The sequence below is a fragment of the Lepus europaeus genome, chromosome 18 (assembly GCF_033115175.1).
Source record: "Lepus europaeus isolate LE1 chromosome 18, mLepTim1.pri, whole genome shotgun sequence".
NCBI classification, from domain to species: domain Eukaryota; kingdom Metazoa; phylum Chordata; class Mammalia; order Lagomorpha; family Leporidae; genus Lepus; species Lepus europaeus.
The window spans coordinates 58,216,003-58,220,897 of record NC_084844.1 but is presented as its reverse complement, the minus strand read 5'-3'; positions in this window follow the sequence as shown (position 1 = coordinate 58,220,897).

Here is a 4,895-nt window from a genome sequence, read left to right as displayed (position 1 = left end):
CTTCATTGGCCTCGTGTCCCCCAAATCTCCCCTGGGCTCTTTATTCTAGAAACACCCCCTTCCAGCCCCTTCCCTGGTCCTGTGGCTGTTGTCCCACCTCAGGGACACTCACTTGCTGGTCCCTCAGCCTGTGACCTTCTTCTCTTGATCTGCATGTTTGCTGGTGGTGATGGGACCAGGAACGTTGGGCAGTACAATCAACAATAAAAAGAGATGTATTTTTGTATTAAGTAATAAAATTTGTTGTCCAGAAAAATAATAAGACAAAGAAACAAGCTAGAAAGTGCTGGAGATGAAGCACGTTATTGAAGTGTGGTCACCCGAGATCTATCAAGTAAGATGGCCTCTGGGTGACAGTCTTAGAAAAGTGAGAAAAGCTTCATTTTACAAATTCTTGAAGGACAGAGTGAGTGAATGCGTAAAACCACACTTGACTTTTTATACCTTCTTCAGCTTTCTCCTGCTCATGTATATTTACTGATTTCTCTAAATTGCTGAAGTGTTGAGGATGAGACACATATTATAAGTTGATGCTCAAAATATTTGAAACACTGAGACCATTCCCTTAAGTGGAATGTTTAGTTCTATACAGGCATGGATGAATGTTATCAGGTAGTATGATTTTTGACTCCAAATTTTATTTCCTTTCTTGTCTTATTGTCTTTTTAAAGAAAATCAATTCCAAAGTAATAAACTAGAAGGGATAGCAGGCTTAGGTCACCTCTTGATTTCATGGCAATACATCTGATGTTTCACCTGCAGTTATGAACTCAACATACTTCACACACTCTGAGTTTTATCAAGTTTATTAAGAGGTTTGCTTTGGGGGCTGGCATTGTGGCATAGTGGGTTAAGCTGACACCTGCTATACTGGCATCCTCTGTGGATGCCAGGTTGAGACTCAGCTGTTTCTCTCCTGATCCAGCTCCCTGCTAATGGCCTTGCAAAAGCAATAGAAGGTGGCCCAAGTGTTTGGGCCCCTGATCCCACATGGGAGACCTGGAAGAAAGAACCTCCTGGCTCCTGACTTCTGCCAGGCCCAGCCCGGGCTGCTGTGGCCTTTGGGGAGTGAACCAGAGGATGGAAGACCTCGTTATTCAAGCACCCCTTACCCCTTTGTAGCTCTGCCTTTCAAATAAACAAAATAAATATTTTTTTTAAAAAACAGTTTTCCTCTAAGGCAAATGGATTTGGCTTTGTATCAAGTGTACTTCAGCTTCTGGAGAGATGGAGCTTGCTCTTCTTGATCTAATAGTGGGATGATACACAGCGCCACAGTCCCTGCTTCTCTAACAAAATACCTAAGAGTGGGTGACTCAGAAAGAACAAAGATGAATTTTCTGGCAGTCCTGGAGGCTGGGAAGTCCATGATCAAAGTGCCAGCCTCCAATTTGGAGAAGGGCTTCTCTCTGCTGTGGAAACAGCACCTCATGGTGGTGCCCCCATGTGTCTGTAAGCAGAAGGGCAAAGTTCCCTTGAGCCCTTTGACAAGGGTGTTCATCTCACTGCTAGGGGGAAGGGAGAGCACCCTTGGGTCCTGATCCCCTCCTACTGGCCCCATCTCTTACACTGTCTCATCGGGTTCCATTCTGAGTGCTCTCCGCAGACCACAGCACTTCGTAATCCTGGCGTTCGGTTGGCTGACCCTGGCGATGTGTGTTTCTATTTGCATGCTGCTGGAGTCCGTTTGTGAATGTTTAATTTACAAGGTTTACGTTTGCGTCCACAAATCAGACTGCCGAGGAGCTCCTCTGTCTCTGCTTTGACAAGCCGTTGAGCCAGAGTTATACTAGTTGTGAAGGGAACCAAGAAGCTCTCTTTCTTATGCTATTTCCTGCGCTCCATTTCAACAGCAGATGAATGTTCTGGGGCTTGAAGTTTTGAGAAAAAAATTTACCCACGAATCTCTCTGAGCTGGTGCTGTTCGATACATTCCGAATTTCTTTTTGTGGTTATAGCTCCAATGAGAGCTTTAATTTCATTTTGAGTAAATTTTAAAAATTTTTATTTTACTATCATATGGGTCACGGCATCCATAGTTTTGAAATATTTCAGGATAGAATTGTACAAACTAGTCATGGTTTTCATTGATTTTTCTTTATATCTCCTGGCTTTGTGTGTTTCTGCTTTCTTCTTTATGTTTATCTTTATTGTGTTTTTTATTCCTTTAAAGTTTTCTGATTAAGATAGAGCATTTTCATTGCTTAATTATTTTTGGAAATAGCTCTTGGAGCAGTTGATGGAGCCTTCCATTCTTCTGTTCTCTTGTTCAGTGAAAGGACTTTATTTTTATTGCCGTTCTCTGCTCTTACATTTGGGAGTTACTATTTTATGTGGAATATTTATTAGATTAATTGCATGCATACATTAAGTGTTTTCTTTTTCTCTCAAAGTGTTTATCTTTTATCTTCGTCTGTTCTCTGGAGCACTTTCATGAAATGATAGCCTAATTTACCAAAGCAAGTTTTTATCCTCTTTTCTGTTCTCTGATTGTTTCTTTATTCATCATGACCTAATTTTGTTTTATCAGCATTGAATGTTGCTGAGAGTGTGAATTAAAAAGAAAAAGTCTCTTTGGAAAATTGTTAGCTATTTGCAAGAGAGTTTGCCAGTTTCTATAAAACTAGTGTGGTTGTGTACAGACACTATACAAGACAGTGCTCTCACTTGTAGGTATTTACTTTCGTGATTTCAAAGTTTATATTCAAACAAATTTTTAGAACAGCTTTATCCATAATCACCAAGATTGGGAAACAATGAATATGTCCTTCAAAACGTTGATGGGTAAACATGCCAAAGGCGGGACTTAGTAAGTGTGTCACACAGCAGCACGGACGAATCTTACATGCATGTAGCTAAGTGAGAGGAAGTAGACCCAAACATTTATGCAATATATGACCCTATTTCCATGACAGTCTGGAAAAGACAAAGCTATAAAAGTGCAAAATGGATGAACAGCGGCCAGAGGTTGGGGGAAAGGCAATGTTGACTACAAAGGGGATGCCTAGGAGAATTAAGGGTGATGGAATCATTCTGTATGATATTAGGTGATGTGTACACGATCCTACACATGTGCCACAACCCACAGAACTGAATATGTATTATCAACATGGACTTCAACGTATGTGTATTTAAAAAAACTACGTGTGAAGAGATCCAGTATGGAATGCAGGCTAACAAATGAATCTACTGTTATGCATGTAAGATAGAATTTCACTGCAGGACTTGGGGGAATGGGATCTTATAAGTAACTTGGGAAAGCAATGTTTTGACTGGAGACTGTAAGGCTAAAAAGAAGAACCATGTATAATCACTACAGTGGGTAAAGTTGTTTTTCACGGAGATATACATTCGTGATTCTGAAGTTGTCTCACCATACTGGGATTCAGCACATAAGTAAATGGGTGTTGGATCCTAGGAACCAGATCTCTCACTGTTAGAGAGGAAAATTACAGATCAGCCAGGAGAACAGTCTAGATGAATCATGTAACATTGGGGTAAAGGTATCACTATGAACTCATGTTTAGCTTAACACACATACACAGAATAGATGCAAAAGTAACTATAGCCGTGTGTGTATGCCTGGTTAGCATACATACCCATGTTTCCTGGTCCTTTCCACTGACAGAATTGAGAAACAATTCCTTAGGATACTCAAGTCACAACAAGCACACTCAATGCATAGATCTTGGTTTCTGAATATCGTTCTTCAATTAAAGGAACGTGGGATTCTTAAGGCAGTGAATTTTTCTTGAACTTAGGCTGGAAAAACAGGAAATGAACCCGAGTATCTTGCAGTGACACAAAACAAGGAGGTGCCACTAAACAGAAGGATAGAGTCATGTAAAAAGACACAGAAGTCAGTCAATCTGAGAGAATCCTAAATGGCCACAGTTGGAACAACTTGAGCAGGAAATAAATGAAGCAGTATTGGATGATAAAGCAAAGTATAAATATATGTGAGTCCATACGGATGTAAATAAATTAAGTACATGAATGAAGGAGGAAAGAAATTTTATTTACAGAAAAATTCAAAATGATATAGATGAATGATCTCCTGGAGTTTAATGCTCCTCTTTCTCTTTAGAACAAGCTGGACTTGGAAGCTTACTTCCAAAGAATAGAGTAGAAATAGGGTACCATTATGTAATTTTTTTAAAGTATGTATTAATTATTTGAGGGAGGAGTGGAGAGAAGACAAAAAGAGAAAGAGAAAGAAAGAGAGAGAGAGAGAACTCCCAAGAGCTGGTTTATTCCCCAAATGCCTACAACAACTGAGGCTGCACCAACGCCCAAGTTAGGAGCCAGGAACTCTATCCAGGTCTCTCCTATTTATGACAGGCACCCAAATACTTGAGTCACTGTCTGCTGCCTCCTAGGGTGCACATTACTGGGAATGAGCAAACAGGAGCTGGAACCCAGGACTGAGCCCAGACAGTCTGATGTGCGACACAGGCAGACGCCCCTGCCTGGTAACCACCACTGTAATCATGGGATATGGATGATTATGTGCAGTGGGAATTCGTGATGACATCATCTCCCCGATGAGATATAATGACAAGGGCACTCACTCCCCATCAGTGGTGTTTTCCCCATAATCCATAGCCTTAGTCTAATTTGGCAAAAATATCAGTCAAACCCAAACTGAAGGTCATGCTATAAAATACCAAATACTCACCAAACACTCAAAGGTCTTGGAAAAGCAGAGAAATTGTGATTGTCTTGAGGAGACTAAGAAGCCGTGATGGTGACAGAGACCCCTTTATCTGCGGGGATGAGTTCTAAAGCCCCCACTGGTTGCTTGAAACATATAATAGTGAATCTATGCATAATTTATATATTTCCTTCTACAAATGAAAGGTCTTCAAAAAGTTCATGGAAAATGCAAATGAAGG